This window comes from Pteronotus mesoamericanus, unplaced genomic scaffold, assembly GCF_021234165.1.
Source record: "Pteronotus mesoamericanus isolate MK-2021 breed Mesoamerican mustached bat unplaced genomic scaffold, CSHL_Meso_final contig_94, whole genome shotgun sequence".
NCBI classification, from domain to species: Eukaryota; Metazoa; Chordata; class Mammalia; order Chiroptera; family Mormoopidae; genus Pteronotus; species Pteronotus mesoamericanus.
In genome coordinates this window covers 33,019,631-33,040,840 of record NW_026555285.1, presented here as the reverse complement: position 1 = coordinate 33,040,840, position 21,210 = coordinate 33,019,631, and positions in this window count along the sequence as shown.

Genomic DNA, 21,210 nt, shown 5'->3' with positions numbered 1-21,210 from the left:
GGAAATAAAAACATGTTTACGACAAATATGCTTAGGAAAGGAAGAAGAAAAATGTTGAACAAACCTATGATGTCTACTCTTTTCTATAAGAAATTGTGCTTATTCCTATTTCTAAGATGGGGATATTTATTACTATTGAAGAGTATTAACTTAACAAAAGGAAATCTTTGGCTTAAGGAAGTCTTTACTAAGAAATATTACTGAGATAAGGCCCAATTCTTTAATTGCCATTAATTTGCATCTAATTAAAAGAAGGTACTAAAAACTATAGTGTGTATTAATTAAGGAAAAGAAGGGGATGGAAGGCCTGCGAGCCTTGGGGAGCTCTGCCCACAGAGGACAGGGCAGCCGTGAAACCCTGCTGGCCTGAAATGGACTAAGGGTCATTCTGATACAGTCAGATAATCAACATGAACTTGCTTTACAAGTTGTTATAGAGATATAAGCTTTTCCTATCTTATTTTATTCTCTGTGCTTCCAGATGACATAAGTAGACGCAATGGGTCAAGATGATAAGGAAGCACATTGCATCTCCATGTATAAAATTGTGAGCTATGTACCAGTGGGAGGTGCTGCCTTAGCAGTGGGAGCGGGAAGGATTCAAGGACAAGATGAGTCTCTTCCAAGGCTGGATGAAGTGTGCGTGAAGGCTCCTTCAAGGGTCTGCTGTTCTAAGAATTGACTTCTTAACTTTCTCAGCAAGAAATTTGTTCAGTTGTGGGTCTTTTCCCTTTGAAATTAAAGAGGCAGAACGATTTGCTCGTGACATGTATCTGGTAAATAATCTGGGGTTTTATGCCTATGAGGAGAACTAAATGCACTTACTTGTTATGCAGAGTGCGGACCTTGGACCAGCAGCAATAGCATCATCTGGGAGCAAGTGAGAAATGCAGAATCCTGGCTTGGCCCAGAGAGTCCAGGGATGAATCTGTGCGCATCTTGAAGTGGGAGAAGCACTGAGTTAGATTCTAGGGGAACCCTGTTAACCCAACTCATAGTGAAGGAGAGACCCCAGATTTGGGGGACTTGAGTTCTCTGAGCCAGAACAGCTTCAGCACAGACTCCTGCTCGGCCTTCTCTCAGGACAAGTGACCCAAACCTCGGAGTGAGCCCAGGGGTCTGTTTTGGGTTAAAACCAGTGGTGCCCATTGAAAGGACAAATGCACATTAAAAATAAGAGGCTTAATTTATTTTCTGTTGAAATAAGAGAAAATGGCAGAAAATAAAAAAAAAGAATGGCTCCTCCTCCTTTTTCTTAGCGCATTTACCTTCGGAAACTTATTACATGTACTCTCTCATCTTTGTGAAATACAGTTGACCCTTAAACAACACCAGTTTGAACCACACAGAGCTGCTTATACAGGGATTTTTTTCAATAAACAGAGTCAGCCCTCCATATCCCAGGTTTCATCTCCATGGATACAACAAACCACAGATGGGAGACAGTGTTTTCAATTCCCAACTGGGAATTTGTGGATGTAGGGGGCCAACTGTATGCATTGTTCTATGCCATCTTATATAAGGGGCTTGAGCATCGGTGGATTTGGGGATCCATTGGAGACCGTTGGTCCTAGAACCCATCCTCCTCAGATACTGAGGGACAACGAAGTTTGGGAGGAGTGAGCAGTTGTACACAGAATTTCAACTGTATGGCAGTTGTGCCCCCGACCCCTGCATTGTTCAGGGATTAACAGTGAACAGTAATCCTTTCGTCAGCTTTCTGACGTGGGAATGCCATTCTCAAAGCCTGCGGAGTCACCTCTTTAATGAAACGTGAGCATCAGGAAAGTTAGTGCCCATATCGCCCAGCGTCCATGGGAGGGTAGAACCTTATTTGGGTGAATTTCTTCTTCCAAGTTGCAAAACTTCCCCCTGTTATAAAGTCATAAGGAATTTGTTTTGCCTTGGGAATGAAGCCAATGAGCCAAAATGAGATGCTCACCCCCCAACTACCAGGTGAAGTTAAGGTAAACCCCTCATGGCAAATGGTGCTGTCCAGTCCTCTGACTTGATTAGTTACTGTTTATCCCGAGAACAGGTATGTAATGGGTTGTGTCTGGTGGGCTGTATAAGGGGCCAGTTTCTTTTCTGTTTTCCCAATATCTTAGAGGATTGACCGTGGTGCCCTGCACATTCTGGTTTCATGCTTTTTCAATAATTAAAGTGGCTTTTTTTTCCCCCGCTCTTACCTTTGTGGAGGTTTTTTTAAAAAAAATTTTATTTCTTCAACACTATGCTGTTATATTGATACATTATTATCTTATCTATTTGTTTTATATTTCTATATTGCTATGCTCCCTCCCTCCCTCCCGCCCCCCTCGCTCCCTTCCTTTCTTCCTCCCTCTCTCCCTCCCTTTCTTCTTCCTTTTCTCCCTCCTCCCTTTCTATCTTTCTTTTTTTTTGTTTTACCTCTTCTTTTTCTTTTCCCAAATTGGCATGTAGACCTATTTTACTCCATCCATATTATTCTATGCAGATGAGTTAGTACATTTACAAGAAGGTGTGCATCACAGATGTTTCAAAACCCGGTGACAGCGTGGACCCAGACAACTACAGCTGGCTCAGTCCAAAGCGCGCTTTTCCTGGCAGTGAGGACATTTTAGGACTGGGGTCTCTGGTGTGTGGCCTTGAGAACTGGGAACAAAGGAAGTTTCCTGACATCACAAAGGAAGAAGTTTATTTGAGGAAACTGGTAAGTGTAAAACATATGGACTTCTTTTTTTTGTTTGTTTGTTTCTTCTAAACTATATGGACTTCTAATTTGGAGTGATGTTAGCTTGGAAATTATAAAAGAACCTTAGTATAGCATAATAGAGTATAGTACAGTATGATGTTATATTACATTGTATTATGTCATAATGAGCCATATATGTGGGTATCTATCTATCTATCATCTTTCAAGAGCCATTTTATTTGTCCTTTTTGGGATGGGAAGAATATTCGTTTGAATATTATGACAAATGCATGTACTAACAAATGGGGAAAATACAAATTATTATCATTGTTCATTTCTGAGGTATCGTTCTTTGGTTATAAAACATACCCAAAGAGCATATGAGCAAAATAGTCTATTTAAAAGTTCTCATTAAAGAAAAACACGAAAGCTCTATAATGATTTAAGCAAGTGTATTATGATTGTTTCTATTGATACAGTATAGGAATTGGTGAGCTAACGTAGCTCCCAAAGTCTTCGGTAGGAGGAAGCTCTTGAGAGAAGCTACCTAGCTTATCTTAAAATCTGCACATCATTTAGGTCCCTGAACTTTTTAATAAGCTATAGCAGCAGTGTTACTTATTGAATATTCTCCTTTGTCGGTATCAATAAATACTTAACCTTTTGAAGCCAAAATGCACATCTGAAGTAAACAATGAAATAGCACTTAATTCTCTGAGAAGGCTTAGACCCTGAAGTTGTTTGCACAATACTGTGACAATTTCTGAACCTTTTTCACCCTTGATATTTGACCTTGTTCTTGCCAGAGAGCCATAAAGCAACTTCTGACTTAAAAATAAATACAAATAAAATCTCACACTTTGCATAAGCACAGATGTAATTTCGCATTAGACAGCACTATTTAGTTCTATCTTAGGTCTACTGAAAAAAAAAATCCATTTTTTTTTACCACAAATTCCAAGCTCTCCAGTGTTACTTTTCTTAATTAAGCTGGGCTGCTCTCACAATTCCAAAAGCTTCATTTTTTTTCCTGCTTAAATTAAACTCCCTGTGCAATGCGGTGACCAAAACAAATAATCTATGACCTACAAACAAGACACTTGCATTCCCTGAAGAATTACGTTCTTGTTTTCTCTAGGTTATACATCTTTGAACCTCTCTTTGCTGTAACAACCTTCTGGTGCTCATTAGCATGCTGATTACCATTAACACAGCTATAATGCAGCAATTTTCTTGGTGTATGTCGAGGAGAAATGCCCATCTGAATGCAGTCAGGGGACAAAATTAACCGCATAAATCTACAGCACAAACTGGAGCTCGTCCAACGTTGCACGAGGCGCCTTCCCTCCCCCGGTTGTGACATCACCATCCAGATTCCCACTGATGGCTTAATAACTATCTCAGGGTTTCGTATTTAATTTCCTTTCATCTCTGTATATTACATTTCAACTTAATTTCAGGAGTGCCTGGCCACCTTATTACCATGTCTCATAATATATATTTACCTTTCATCCTTTAGCTCTGTCCCTTAATGGCTCTTTTATGAGATTCATACCTACTTTACTTTTTACACCTTTTTTTCCACATTTATATCTTTTTAGAAAACATTGGCTAATAGAGTAGGATTTCACTACACAGTAGGATTTCATTTATGGAGCTAAGAACAAGATTGAGGTCTGTAAGCCATATGTATTTTAGGAGGGAGGCATAAATACGACTCTTTTGCCAGATAGAATTATATGACTCGTCATGAGAGGAAATGAAGTTTTGTGGCAAGGACAAGGGCTGTGTGAGACCTGGATTTTTTCCTTGCCACTGTCACAGGCGTTTGATAGTTCCCTGACAACACTGGTCTCCATACATGAATTAAGGATTAATAACTCTCAGCTCCCAGGTTAAGAAGTTGACAGGAAATCTCATGTGACCCTCAGACATTTGTGTTTGGGATTTGTTCTTCAAGGATGGTATTTCAGATATTCTAGCCAATAAGCAAATGGCATCAAGGAGATTGTAAAATTTGGTTTCTTTGATGCTTACCTAACTGGGAGGATAAGATATATGTCAGAATCAAAATCTCTATTAAGATTTGATGTGATTATAAAATAAACCACAAGTCATTATAATCACTCTCAAAAAAGAAGAAAAAACTATGCATTTTATAACCAAGGATTGGCTAAAATTTAACTTTATATTCTTGAAAAACAATAAGCTGTGGGTGTTTTTATTTTTAAAACACAAAATAGATTCCAGGTTAAGGAAGCAGACTGAGAAGCATTCATCTGCTGCCTCCGGGGGAGTGGCCTGGACGGTGAGTCGCCTCCCCCACCTCCCGGTCACTTGCCTGCACTTCCCAGCTTGAGGGGGAGCCGATGAGGGGTGTGGCAGGAGAAATAAACTAGCGGGCCATTTCTAATGCACTGGGGTCCACTCTATGTTCGTGACATAACAACATGCTGTGGATGCTCACACAATGGGGAGATTAATTCTGATTCTCCCCTGGGGGAACAGAGTCGGGGGACATGGCAGAGCGGGTTTGGGAGTAGTGTTGGGGAAAAAGGAGGTATTTGATTTGTGGTTTGACGATGGAGGACACTTTCCTCCGACTGAGAAGGGTGGAGGAGAGAGCCATCTCTTCTCACTTTGACTATTACAACGATAGAAGTAGAATCACTGAAGGCAGCAGTTAGGAAGAAGTTCAATGACCTGTTTTCTATTGCTCACCCCTCCAGTTAACAGATGACAGGAAGCACCACTTCCCTCGGTAGCCCTGCCCTGTTGGTGTGACAGCTGTTAAGCCCTTAGGTTTGTAGATACATCATTAATGTGAAGAATGTTAGGGAACTTTTCAATAGTCCCTATTTATATTTTTATATACAAATAAAAAATGTTTCAATGATGAAACAGAGAAGAAACTTATATGTGTCTTATATAAAATATTTTAATTTAGTACATATAAGCATTTATTTTTCTGCAAGTTTCCTCCCTAAGATTCAAGTTCTTCTAATGAGATTCTTTAAGTATATCTTGTAATAGTCATTGCTCTAAAAGTGATTGCTTAATTGAACCCAGCTCCCTATGTATAACCCATTCCTCCTCCATTTATGTTCTTGAGGCATGAACTCTTTGATAAAAGCAGTAACCTCAAAAGATTACGATAGCTTCCCAGAATTCCCAAATGGTTCCCAAAGAGAAACTTCTATTCTTAAACAAAACAGCTCAGCAAGGCACATGGAATTCTGCACACTGTCCAGAACACACAGCTGAATTCTCTGCAACCAAGAGAATTTGCTGCATGGCAGTCAGAAAGAGTTTGCCCCAAACTAAAAATCTGTAAACCAGTGTGTGTCTAGATTGTGAAAATTCAATTATAAATGCTTATCTTTCTATCTATGTGTAATCAGTCATTCATTTGATGTCCAATATCCATCTTTTGGATTTCTGTCACTCTGCTAAATACTAGCGTTATAAAGACATGTCATGAACAGTTCACATTGAGAAAGCACAGTGTTATAGGAAAAAGAAAAAGTCAGAATTTAAATGCTGGACCTGGTGTTTAAAGGCAGTACTAGTTTGCTCAGGCTGCCATTACAAAATGCTATCGACTAAGCAGCATAAACGACAGAAATGTATTTCCTCACAGACCTGGAGGCTGAAAGTCTCTGGTTAGAAATCAGGGCTCCAACATGGTGGGGTTCTGAGGAGCTCCCTCTTCCTGGCTTGCAGATGGCCGTCTTCTTCCTGTGTCCTCACAGAGCGAAAAGAGCAAGCTCTCTTATTTCTCTTCTAATGAAGACACTAATCCCATCATGAGGGCCCCACCTTTGAGGCTTCCTTTGAACCTAATTACCTCCCAAAGGTCCCATCTCCAAATATTATCACACAAGGGGCTAGGACTTCAACATCAGTTTTGGGGAGGGGAGATACAATTCAGTCCACAGCAATAGCTGTGCTACTTTAATAAAATGTCATAACCTCTCTGATAGTCTACTTCTGTTTTAAAATGAAGATAAAGCTACATGTATTCTAGGTTATTTGATAACATAAGATAATACAAACAAAATCACCTACTATATATAGTGCTTGATGAACAGCAGGGACTGAATTCATATTAGCGAGTGTTCTGCCCCTTCCCTTCCTGCCCTTACCCAGCTAAAAGCTCCCAGTGGTAGGAGCAGATTAAGAGCAGGGCGAGGAGAAATAAACCAGCAAGCCACCGATCATAATGCTTTCTGATTCATTGTATATTAGCAACATGAAAAAGTGCTATAGGTGTTCATTGAGGGAAGAAATTAATTCTGATTCTGCCCTCTGGGAATAGTGAGGGACACAACAGAGGGCTGAGGTGACATGACCCAGAATGAGGAAATATTGATAAGGTTTTAAGGAGAGAGCAGAACTGCTCTAGGCTGAGAAGGTGGGAGAGAACTTACACGCTGAGCAAAGACCGGAATGCATGATTGGGCACATTTTCATATTGGGGATCTGGTGTGGCAGGACTGTGGGCACGTGTGTCAGAAATTCCAGCATGCTTTAAAGTGGCTTGCTTTTTTTGTTTCCTTCAAATGCTCCTCTATCATTTCATCTTCTCATCTTAACAATATATCATCTATAGGTAAGGGAAACCTATGGCATTGATCACTGAGTACAAACTGGGAAGATCGCGGTGCCCTGGCTTTGGAGTTGCAAATAGAGACGGCTTCCCAGGGCCTTCCAAACAGACACAAGGAGGGACTGGCAGGGAGGCTCGGCCTCCCGCGGGGCCTGGCGGAGCCTCACAGCGGCTGCTACTCCAAGTCCCTGAAAGGATGTCTGTTAAGAAAGGATGTTTCTAAACAAACATCGTTTGGCACAGTCCCAAATGCTGAAAGTTTCCTTTTTCTGATTTAAACCAACCAACCAACCAACCAAGCAACACACTTTTTATTTCACAGATAGGGATCAAAATAATAGAGGCACTTGTATTAACACTGAGGGAACTGGATTTTTCTTCTTTAAATAAAACAAGATAAAATCTTCCTTTTTTTATTACAATGGCCATGTATGCTCACTTTAAAAACTACAAAATACATGACCCATGGACGTGAACAGCGGTGTGGGGATTGACCTTGGGAGTGGACAGCCGGCTGGGAGGAGGGAGCAAAGGGGGAAATTGGAACAGCAGTAATAGCATAAACAATTAAAAAAGAAAAAAAGAAAACCCACAAAGTAGAGAGAAATAAAGGAGAACAAAATAAATCATTCAGATTTCTATTACCCAGATAGTTATCAGCTAATGTTTAAATTCTAGAGAATTGTACATTCTTTAATTTTTATTTTATGCAGATAAAATTTTACTTTTCTATATAGCTTTTAATCTTTTTTTTTTTAAATTGGATTTTATCAGAAATAAAGTGTCCAATTTAATTGTGAGGGCTACTTAGTGTTTTACTGTACAGTTGTATCATAATTTATTATAATCAATTCCATATTATAGTTCATTTAACTTATTTTTTTTATACTCTTTTTTAAAAAGATTCGCAGTGCAGGACGTTTTTCCATTGCTTTTAGAGAGAGAGGAAACATTGATGTAAGAGAGAAACATTGATTGGTTGCCTCCCATACACGCCTGGACTGGGGATCAGCCTGCAACGTGGTGTGTGCCCGGACCAGGGATCAGAGGCACAGCCCCTGCGTCAGGGAACGCACTGCAACCGGCTGAGCCGCACGGGCCAGGGCTCTGTCATATTCTCATACAGTTTACAAATGTAGCCTAAGCGATTACTTCTTAGGATAAAGTTCTAGAAGTAGCATATTTCAATTTACAAATATGCATGTATACATTTTAAAGGCAGTTGTATGCAGTGTTACAAGCTGCTCACCACAAAGGATATACCAGTAGAAAAATTCACCACACTTTCGTGAGAGTCTTAGGTCCTTCTACTTTTTTGCTAACACTGGACACTACTATTTTTTTTAATTACCTATCTTACATCTTTTTTTTTTTTTTTTTTTTTAAGAATCACTTTCATAGGGAGGGCCTACTTGAGTTTTACACGAAGGAAAACTGGGGAGAATGGAAGTCCAGGTAGAAAGGAGTTCCTGAGTCTGCGGCTGCACCTTGCCTAGTTTATGTTTTTGCCTGGGGCCAGCCCTGAGTTGCAAGATGTGTATTCTGCATTTTATCCAAGAGGCCATGACATACTTATTTGGAGTTTTTTTGGTGTGTTTTTTTTTTTTAATAACCAACTTTGAAAACTTTCTCCATTTCTCTACAAATATGACCTTTCTGTCGCCTTGGAGTCACCCCCGCTGATGCAGCGATCAAGGACAAGTATCAAAGGTCAGGCTTTGGCCTCTGTGCCAGGGTTGTCCGCACCTTCTCCACAGACCCCTGTGGAACAGGGCCGCATAGACACCACTCTGCAGGCGTGATTACCTCTTGGGTTTTTGAGATGTTCCTTTTTTACTTATTTGAAGGTACACAAAAACTGGGAATTTCCGTGAGGTAAATTATTTAAGTGATCATGGAAATAAAACCAGAGGTGGCCACCCCAAAGTGTGTAGAAAACTCTCCATATTCCCGCAGACTTGAGGTGATGTTCGTTAACACAGTGAATGTCAAAAATGGGTTGCTATGGATGAAACTTGTGACCTGTTATCGACTCTGCTTAGTGTCAGGAATGGGTTCTCACTGTGAAGTTAAAGAATGTAAAACACGTGAACTGGCAAAACACATTTGTAGGATGTCCCTGCCCCCCTTTGCTCCCCTGGCACAGACAGGGACTGGGAAGCCAGCAATGCTCGTAGCCAGGACTTTCAGGCACAGGGCGCAGCCCCAGATGGCCCTGAAGACAGGCACTGGCTTAGGAGGGTGACGCCCACCTGATACCAATGATAAAGGTAACAGAAATCTAATTCTGGAATATGGTCACATTTGCTGGTTGCCTACAGGGACACCGAGTTTCCAGAACAGCTTGCATGAAGGTATGAAGTATATTGTGGCTTACTTGCTAATGAGGGCTTATTTAATAAGTGTCTGAATATGTGGAAGAATTGGGCTTGGAGTGGTTTTTGTTGACAAAGCTGTGTGTGCAGACATAGAAATGGAATCCTCCCCCACCTCACATTTGTTCAGGGGCTACTGTTGCCCACCAAAGTGTCGTGTGTGGCCAAATTGGCAGAAGTAAAATTCACAACGCTCTTGCTTCCTCTGTGTAGTGGCCTCTTTGTTTACTTTCTCAATTTTTGGAGAGGATCCTCCTTGTTCTGGAATGTTTAGAGTAGATTGTATAGGTCATTCTACCATCCCTATTAACAGTGCTGTTATGTTAAATTTTTAAAAATTTGGATATTGCATTTTCTTTCCCCTGAGTGTACTAGATCCAGTGCTGTTTGGTTCTGATGAATGAGGGATGTATTGCCTTCAATTTTCCCCAAAGGAAATACTGGTACAGGAGGAGACATGGCCTCCTCTCTATGTACAAATGCTATGGTGCGGGGATAAAGCCTTTCGTATGGGGCTGAAATGGGATGAAAACCATGCAGGAACCTGGACGGGATAAAAGGAGAACTCTCTATTCATAGTCATTGCTTTTATAGTGACTGTTTACGGAGAGCCTAATGTGTGCAAGGTGATGTGATAAACTTTTAGCACAGGTTGTAATATAGTTATTTAAAATCTCTCTGAGTTGGTTATTATTCCCCTCATTTTACAGAAGAGAAAACTGAGGCTCAGGGACGTTAAGCCACTTGCTCATCAGTGGCAGCGACAGAAATCGAACCCCGGGCTGTCAGATTCTACAACCTGTAGCTCTGCTGCTCAGACATCCAAAAGATTCCCTCAGGCACTCCAGAATTTCTTTTTTATTATCCACTCCAGCATACAGGATACTACTTACTTTTGAGACAACTCTAAATGCTTTTATGCAGACATTTTTATTTATTTTATATTCTTTAAGTAATTTGATTACTGAATCCTATGTTTGTTTCTGCCGATACTTGTAAAGCTTCTGTATGTAACTTGGGGAAACAAAATAAATGAGTCTCCCATTTTTCCTGTGACCCTTATAATAACACCTTAGCACAATTTTGAATATTTTGGATGAGCTCCTACTTGTAGAAATGTTAAGAGCAGATTATGTAGATCATTCTACCATCCCAGGAGTGGATAAAAGTATTCCCTTTCTTCTCTTTGTTTTAAAGAAAAATGAGAAATCCATACTTATGATAGGAATATTAGAAAACATGGACAAGCAAAAGGAAAATCAATCAATAATAATACTGTCACTCAGAGAACATCACTGTTAAGTTTTTAGAATCCACCCCTTTTAGGGTTTTTTTCCCCCCACAATGTGTATATAGTAACAAAATAGAGTCACATTATGGAAACTATTTTACAACCTTTCTCTTATTAACAATGTAATATAACATCTTCCTATTTTGTTACATTTTGTTCTGAGAAGGGGGTCAGTATGGTCATAGATCGAAGCCTGGGCACTTTGGCAGCAGCAAAATCAATGCTGCTTTGCATTTCCTTTATCGATAGGCGCTGGCGCACCACGCTCCAACCCAACTCTGCATTCACATCTCAGGAAACACTCCAAAAAGTGGACATTAACCCTTTGATATATGATAGAAGCGATCAGCAGCATGCCCTTCCTTCAAAAGAGAGAATTATAAATAATCTACAAAAATTTCATGGTTTTATTTTAGATCTCTGTGATATTCTACCCCCTTTTCTCTTTTAACTTATATACCTGATGTAAGTTACAATGATTAATCTTAAGGAATCAATATGGAGATAGAGGTATATCCATATTATAGTTTTTTTTTTAAATTGTGGTTATTTACTGAATATACTCAAATAAGAAATAAGACAGGTAGTCATACAAAAAAAAGTAAACAGAAACAGAAGCTAACCCCAAGTCAAACGAGAACACCAAAAAGAATTCAAAGGTGTTTATCCCCCAACTTAAGAGAGCAAGAAGAAGGCCTGTGGTCGATCCTGCTTTTGCTGGTGTTCAGTCTCTCAGGCCCTCCTCAGTCTTCTGATCTCAGAGCCACCAGAGGGAAATAGGAAGTTGAAACATATTAATATGTCAAAGTGTGGAAAGGTGAGTCTCAGAATTTCCCATGGGGGTGTGTTTTGATTTCATGTCGATTTGCTTATGTTTTCTCTTACCTGGAGCTTTTCAGAAGCTAAACCTGAAGTGTTGAAGATCCTGACTGAAATGCTAAATTACTCTTCCAGCAGCTATGATTTAATGTTAGTCTTGTAGTCTAGCATTCAATGTATCCATGGTGGAAGGCGGTTTCTTTATTTATGTATTTGTCTTTAATCCCACATCCATCACAGACTGATAATTTGGTAAAATTCAGGATAATTATATCCTTGGGTGTCATGACAATGCCAAAGTGCTGTAAAAGTTTTATACACTTACTCTCGATTTCTGTACAAATAACAAACAAAGCAGTATGTACTTGTCTAGTGGACTAAGCATTAGCTTGAAAGTTTAGAAACTAGCATCTCTATTTGGATGCTAAAAATTTCAAATGACCCACTTAGATTATCTAAGTTTTCTAGGACACTGTTTCTTTCATGTTTTAAGTTACTCAGTGCTGTTTTAGGATCGTATGAGATGTTAGATGCTAAACAGCTTTGATTAAAAATGTTTCAAGCACTGTAGATAACCTGATGGGAGAATTTGTTGCCAGCTCATTTGATCACCAGGAGTAACTTCAGTGCATCTATTTTCAGCATTTCCTGTGGAAATTCATTTCTTAGCTGAGCTTCCAGGAGGAACCATAATAATAGATAACACAAGACTAAGAATACATACATTCTCTCTCTCTCTCTCTCTCTCTCTCTCTCACACACACACACACACACACACACACACACACAATACAGCCATCATAGATATGTTTAAACTTTGGAGAGAATTGGTGCAAGAAACCTGAATGGATCCAAAGAACACGAGATTGACTGTATTTTCTTTTAAACTCATAGATTCCTTTCAAAGGAAGGTGATTTTTTCACACAGGAAATGTCTTGAGAGGCCCTTATCTTTGGCAGGTATCTATTTTTCCTTCTCATTCTGAGACAAGGACCGTTGGAAGGGAGAGGTATGGCTTGGAAGAAATGGCTTGATGAAACACATAGTTTGCAGTGGGAAACTTTTTTAGAGCTGGGTAAAACTTTAATGCATCCGAAAACTTTCTGGACCCATCTCCAAGATGGGATTATAAATTTATGAAATGTTTATAAATATGTTGCTCCTGGGGTGTTAGGCTTCTATGCGCCATCAGGTTTCCTCGTCCCAGCTTTCATGCATTCTGTGAACAGGCAGGAAGCCTGCCTAAGCTGAGTCAGAAGAAAAAAGGTGAGCAGATCCCATCCAAAGGCAACAGCAGCCAAACAGATGTGGTAAGACTAATGTTTCTGATGTTACAAGGCACCTGGCTACCGCCTTCCAGATGCAGGAAAGCTGCACCCAGAGAGTTCCTCTGGGAATGAGTCAACTGATCCATAATGGAGGGAGCTGGTTTTACTCCTGTGAATTTAGGCAGGAGGTGTTGAAACTACCCCCACGCATCCATGTTTTTTGCAAGGCCATTATAATCCTTCCACGTTATCTTTCCCTTTATTAATTTATCCAGGCAGTATGTGCTGTTTGGCCCAATGTAGCCCATTGAGCAGACATTTTAACTGAGCTGTTCATGATGATGCCCAGATCGTTTTCATGAAGGCGCCAGCTAATTTAGAGCCTATCAGACCTGTCAGCGTTTGGGAACTTTAAACAGTCTTTTGTGGTGTGCGTCACTTCACAGTGAACTCTCCGCGAGTGGGATGGCCATGCGCAACCGAGCAATGTCTGTCAGTTTCTCCCGAATACCACCGAGCCGTCCAGTGTTCAGCCCACCTTAAAAATAATGTTGCGGTGCTTAAACTATTTGGGCAAATTTCAATTCTTCTTTCTTTTAGGACTTACATTTTCAGAGTTTGACTACCAAAACCCTCAGGTTTTAATTTCAAGAAAAAGTTATACTTGAAGTCCTTTTCCTTTTTTTATTTCAAAAATGTTTACCAAAGAAAAGCTTTGGAAGAGTTCTATCACTTTCCAAAGAATGAAGAAAATCAGAATGTATGAAACCTATGTAGAGGGAATTTATTTTAATAGTCAACAAAAATAATGGATTCTAAAATGGAAACTGCATCAAATAATTCTACATGTATTTGAATCTAGCAAAACACTGATTTTCTTTATAGTCTATGATTTGAAATTTATTGAAATGAGTTGGAGTTGTTTTTTTTAAAAAATATTTTCCATCAGTAATCTTCAGAATTTAAAACTGGGGGCAATGTGTAGGATTTATCCTGCCAAGAGATAGGCTTAATTTAAGTTTTTATAAAGGGGGAAGAATTATGTCCTTTGATATAATGACTTTTTTTTGTTTTATCTGTATTTTTAAAAATATTAAGTGAAAATCAATCAAAGTATTTGCTCTGCTAGAATGTAGAATATTTAGATAGTTATAAGGCTACCCTAGTAATTAAGCCTATTATTGTTTCAATCTCAATTTGAGAATGAGATTGACTAAGAATCATGTGGTATTTGTCTTTCTCCAACTGGCTTATTTCACTTAGTATAATGTTCTCCATGTCCATCCATACTATAGCAAAGGGTAAACATTTCTTTCTTTTTTAATTTTTATTTTTAAGGCCAAGTAGTATTCCATTGTGTAAATGTCCCATAGTTGTTTCATCCACTCATCTACTGATGGACACTGGGGCTGCTTCCATATCTTGACAATTGTAAATAGTGCTGCAGTGAGCATAGGGGTGCTTATGTTCTTTTGAAATAGTGTTTGGGTTCCTTTGGATATATTTCCAGAAGTGGGATTGCTGGGTCAAAAGGTAGTTCCATTTTGAATTTTTTGAGCTATCTCCATACTGCTTTTCACAGTGGCTGCACCAATCTACATTTCCATCAACAGGGTAAAAGTGTTCCCCTTTCTCCACATCCTCACCAGCACTTGTTGTAGATTTGTTGATCATAGCCATTCTGACAGGCGTGAGATGATATCTCATTGTGTATTTAATTTGCATCTCTCTGATGATCATTGACATTGAGCATCTTTTCACATGTTTATTGGCCATCTGTATGTCCTCTTTGGGAAAGTGTCTATTCAGGTCCTTTGCCCATTTATTCATTGGGTTTTTTGGTTTATTGGTGTTGAGTTTTGTAAGTTCTTTATAAATTTTGGATATTAACCCCTTCTCAGGTGTATTGGAAAATATATTCTCCCAATTCTGTGGGTTGTCTTTTTATTTTCTTGACGATTTCCTTTGCTGAACAAAAAACTTTTTAGTTTTATATAGTCCCGTTTGTTTATTTTTTCTCTTGTTTCCCTTGCCTGGGGAGATAAATCTGATAAAATATTTCTAAGAGCAATGCCTGAGATTTTCCTGCCTATGTTTTCTTTTATGGTTTTTAATTGTTTTAGGTCTAACATTTAAGTCGTTGATCCATTTTGAATTTATTCTTGTGCATGGTGTAAAAAGGTGTTCTAATTTCATTTTTTTGGATGTATCTGTCTAATTTTACCAACACAATTTATTGAATAAACTATCTTTAGCCCACTGTATGTGCTTGCTTCCTCTGTCAAATATTAATTGACTATAAAGTTGAGGGTTTATTTTTGGGCTCTCTATTCTGTTCCATTGATCTACATGTCTGTTTTTATGCCAGTATCATGCTGTTTTGATTACTATGGCCTTATAATATAGTTTGGTATTAGGTAGCATGATTCCTTGATCCTCTCTGTCTTGCTAAAAGTTTCCTTGGAGCCCTGGCCATGTGGCTGAGTTGGTTGCATAGTCATCCCAAAGTACATCTAAAAGCTCATGCGTTCAATCCCCAGTCAGGGCACATACCTAGGTTGTGGGTTCAATTTCTGGTTGGGGCACATATAGGAGGCAACCAATCAATGTTTCTCTCTCTCTCTCCCTCTTTCTTTCTAAAATCAATAAAAATGTCCTCGGGTGAGGATTAAAAAAATAATTTCCTTGGACTATGGAGATGGAGTGAGTCAGGGAAGCAAAGTTTTAACTTCTTTTCTCCAGTGCTGTGGAGCACCGGCATGCTAGAAATAGTAATACACACACAGAGCTAGTTTCTCTGGTAACCCCTGGGGTAGTATGTAAGGATATCCAAAAGCTTTCCATCACTTCAAATGACAGATTGGCAGAGAGAGGGTTGGGAACCTGAACTAGACAATGCAGAGTTCACTGGCCATTGGCTGGAGGCCAGTGGGAACTCAGGCACCAGGAGTGGATTCAAAACAAGGGTGACGGCAGCTAACAACAGAAGTCTCTCTTCTACCTTCTCTCTCAGTAGCCTCGTTTGGATTAAAAAAAAATCCCCGGAAAGCAAATGAACCCTGGGAAGAATGGAGAAGAGGAATTTCTGAAATGTCAGAAAACACCAATTTGACTGAGTTTGACCAAAATGAAGCCCCCTGTCAATTGGCGGAATGGGTTCATAGCAGAGATTTTAATGAGTTGTAGGAAAAGGAAGTTGTCTTTTTATGCATAACTAAATTCTGACAAATTTGTATCTACATAAGCAGAATAAATAAATCCACATCATATCAGAAACTAAAATTAGTAATGAATGAACATAGCTCAACTACATTAAGTAATTGCATTTGTATGGCACTTGAGAGTTGAGAACTGGCTTTACATTCTTAATATCATTTGTATACTCAATAGTCTGTAAGGTAAGCAAGCCAAAGACCTCTCCTTTACATGAAAATATAGACAGCTATGAAATACCTTCCCTGAATATTCATTGATTCAATTCATCTAAGAATCAGTGGAATGGCACTCGTTGTCACCTACTTGACATTCCATTTTTCCTGGAATGCATGTTCAAGAGACTGTGAGGGACATGGAATGTCAAAAAGCATTAAGAATAGGAACAAATCCTTCGCATGGCCAAGGAGTGACTATGCCTATGAACACTAGATGTGGAGGGTGAAAAGGATAAAAGAACGAGTTCTTAACATTTATGTTAACATTGAAGAAAAGAAGACTTCGTGTGTGACATCCTAACGCTTACTGGTGGTTATTTAGATGGTGTGGAGAAAGAGCAAAGAGTACAATGGTCTCAGTTATCTAACTCATGAGAATGGTGAGGACGATCCCTGGACAAGGTAAAAAAAAGAAAGGGGGCTTTGAGAAACAGAACTGGCAGAAGGTGTGGCAGCCTTGTGCCTGGTCAGTGGCTGGGTAAGTCCAGACATGGAGACCTGGACAGCCTCTTCTTATCGGGGGAGCAGATAAAATCAAAGGTGCCAGGTGGCTGCTGAGGCCTCCCACAGCATGGGCTCAGCCCCTGGGTGGGATGCAGAGATTCATTCAAAGAAGCTCAAGGAGTAGAACAGAGTTTCTGTTCCAGCTGCAAGTGGAGTCCTGGAGGGGAATCAAGGCAGGAATCTGGTCTGTGGTTTGAGCCAAAGGAGAGAAGGGAGCGGGGGAAGGAATGGAGATGAGGTTGGGGCAGCCGGACCCCTTCCCTGCCATTGTGGGCTGATGCCGTTGCTGGCCTTCCGACTGGTCAGGATGACTGGGGAACTCAAGCTCCCCTTGATTATAAATGGAGGTCATTGGCAATTCCAGTGGAAGAGCCTAGAGAAGATAGGGACTGAATGTGATGGCACCCATAAAGCAAGAATTGGAGCTACACTGTCAAGGAACGCCTAGCCCGACAGACTAAACCAGTCATCCCCTTGCCACCTTGCCAAAATATGAGATCTAATTAGAAACGATGACTTGACTGGTAAGCTATTCATTAAAAAAAAAAAAATCTAAAATAAGTTTAAGCAGACAGCTAAAGTATTTTGGTAGCAATTTGTAATTTGAACATGGCTTTCGTAATCAACACCAAGAAATGTACCATTTTCTAAGCTAGACTCAGGAATGACATGAATAGCAAAATCATTTCTGATTACTTTTATCATATATATATTTAAAAAATAGCTCATTTAACTGTTCATCTGATTAGCCTGGTTTAGTAGAGAAGTAGCCAGTCCAGTCCCATAATTCTGATTTGTCCCCTAAGTCCTTAGATCCTGCAAGTCAATTTTAACAAGGTCCTCAGCAGGGCATTCAGTAGCAACTGCTTTTGTCTCCCTCCTCCATCCCTCCCCCCCCACCCCTTCCTTTTCTTCCTCCCTCCCTTCCTTCCTTCCTTCCTTCCTTCCTTCCTTCCTTCCTTCCTTCCTTCCTTCCTTCCTTCCTCTCTCTCTTTTTCTTTCTCTTTACTTGGAGACTATTCATTCTCCATGTGCATAGGGCAAAAAGTGGAAGGATAGGAAGAATAGGAGCAAGCTCTTATACATCTGTAACACCTGCAGCACCTAGTTAGAGTCACTACATGGTTTTAGAAGCACCCAGTGTACAAGATGATGGATCTTTAATTTTACTTATTCCACTTTTTAGAGCATCTTGCACTATTCTTTGTGTCTTGTTTCTTCCCACATAGTAGAAACAAGAACGATAAGAGGAGAAGAATGAACACCTGTGGGGTATGTACTGCGTGCTGGGTACCATTTGAAGTGCTTTACAAGGATGATCTCATTTTGTCTTCACAGCAAGCCTATGAGGCAGGTACTGTTATTATCCCCATTTCCTGGAATCTGGAGAAACATGTATTTACAGAATTTTAGATCTGAAAGACAAATATGTTAATAAACATGTAGCCCTGTTTTCCAATTAGCTGCCATGACTCACTAGTGCTTCACATGAGTAAGAATGAATGAGACACCAGTGTCTTACACAAAGAAGGAACTGAAGCCCAGATCAGTTAAATCAGCTGCTCAAGGGCATGCTTCTGTTATAATACAGATCTGGGATAAATACAGGTTATTTCACATTCATTTATCTTTCAACTATACCATACCTTCTCTTAATTATAATTAAGACAGAAAAGTAGTGTTTCTTAGATATGTAAATATATATGAAATAAATTAGGTCTGGTACAACCACCAGAATTAAGTAAATAAAATTCTGTGGAAGCTGCAGAGGGTGTGTGTATGTGTGTGTGTGTGTGTGTGTGTGTGTGTGTGTGTGTATCTATGCACATACCTATATAATTTTTGACACGTTACCTTTAACAAAACATCAAAGGAAATAAAAGAATACATAGAAATCCAACATCCTTGAAAGCTTGCCAGACTTCCCAATGACGAAGTTGGTGTCAATGGTTTGGAGCCACTTTGATCTCAGCTCCTACAAAAGATCCGAAGAAGGTACCTATTAAAATTTTATAGGTCATAATTAATGATTCCTCTCATAAAATTTGCTTCTAATATCTCTGGCTTTAGATAGACAGCTTACCTGCAGGGGGAATTTGCTTTGCAGCAACACATGGAAGATCACAAATTGGCCTGGTTCAGTAATTTAGTGGGTCTTGGAGCTAAACCTCCGTCTTTCTAAATTAATGATTCCAAAATAAGTTTACTGCTACAAGAAAATTAGAGCTTGCCGCACACCTGCGTTTTAAGTCTATTGCCACAGCATGATGTTTTTGAGAACTCAAGGAACTTCTAATGTCCACCGCCTGTTGCTATTTTCCTACGTCCATGGCCGTGTGTCTGTGCATCATGCTTACACAGTCAGGAGAGTATACACCATGAGCACCAGAAAAATCTGCTTCTTTGATACCTCTGCTCCATGCAGCACAGTGTGAGGAACCAGGAGCAACTGCCTACTTGTTGGACCATAGAGGCCTTTTCTTTCACTTACTCTGTCCTCCTCTTCCTCCATTTCTCCCTCTTTTGTTTCTCCCACCTCTATTATTCCACCACAAAAAGCTCCCACTTTCTCCAAACAATTCCTCGTTAGTGTACAACTGAGCCATGCAAAGCGCTTCATCAGCATGCATGCTTCCTTTGACCTCCCCTGTGTTCTTTGGTCTTTCCTCCACTGTTAGTGGAAATGACACGCATGGGTAATGCATTGATGTGACTATGTTTCTCAAATGCCTAGCAACTTTACTATTTGTCATTGGAATGTGTAAAGGGAATTCTATTAAAAGTAAAGATATACCACATTTTCAATGAAAAATAAGGCTCATTGGCCCATTTGACATTTCTGATTATCTGTACTGATTTTCTTCCATTAGGTATTGTTGACCAAACCTAGTATTTTATCTGAAATAGTTTCACCTCCTTCATAGGCTTTTTGATGGCAATGCAATGAAAGCTATTAGTCGGCAGTAAAGGGACTCATTAAATTTACTTTAAATAATAGACTCAAGTGATAAACCATACCAAAAATGTTGATTTGGTTGTCTAGACCTCATGGAAATAGGCCTAGAAAGGACAAGAAAGGGAAGGATGTTAAGTGCAAGGTGAAGATATAATTTATACTTGGTTATTAACTTAACCAATGTTGTCAATAGTGTGTTTTTCCTTTGCCTTGGGGCTAGCTGGGATTGATAAAATTATCCCCAATCCAATCAACTGGCACCTGCCATTCACAGTATGAGTAATACCATGCTTAAAACTTGATAGAACAACCCATCTTGAGTGGACTTTGAACCGTCACCACTTGGAAATTACATCTCAAGGAACGGGAATCAAATACGACACATCAGCCCAAAGTGGGGAAGGGTCAATAGCCCATTAGCGGTTCCCCAGAGAATTTGTGTCGTGAGTGACCTTCCGTTTCTGCTGCCATTCTTACCCAACTGCATCAAAGCTGCTTGGGGAAGAGACAAACTAATCACTTGCATATACTAAATCTGCTGCAGGCCATTGTGTGATAAATTGTCCAATTTCACTAAGCAAGGTAGCTTGGAACAAGGAAGAAAGAAAATTCGGTCTCAGGGCATAAAGTCATTGTGTGGTCAGGCCTTCAGCTGTAATGCAGGAATTAAAATATCTGTGTTTTCTGGCAACCTCTTGAACTCACTGGCTGTGCCGTGCATGGAGGGTGTGACTGTTATGAAGATTTCTCCATAATATTTAGAAAACAGCTGCCAGATGGGTCTCTCCGGCCAGAAGGGCTTGAAATTTTAAAATTGTTATGTCATCTCATTAATTTGGGGATTGCACTTTTATAATTTTACTCTTTCAAGAAACTGAAGTGCGGAACAGGACCCCTAAGAAAGACTAAGGTCAATTTGGAGTACATTACATGACTGGTCCAACTGACAAGCTCTGAAACATCTTTCATTGGCTATAAAATGTGAATGATAATCTGGGTTACAGCAATTTGGGTATCGGAAATGATGACAGAATACATTTTACTACCCGATCTAAGGTTTAAATAGGCTAGGCCAATTCTACAGGTATTTTGGCTTCCACAGACAGACAATCCCAAAACACATTTAAGTTTACATTTGGTTGCCAGTTTGGTCCTAGCATTTCTAGGCAATTATGTTAAGGATGCCAATTTTTCAGTTGGCTGATTGTGAATAGATGGTGAGCGGGATGTTAAGTGTGGTTAGAAAACAGGAAGGTCATGTCTTTCTGGGTGATCTTGGCCC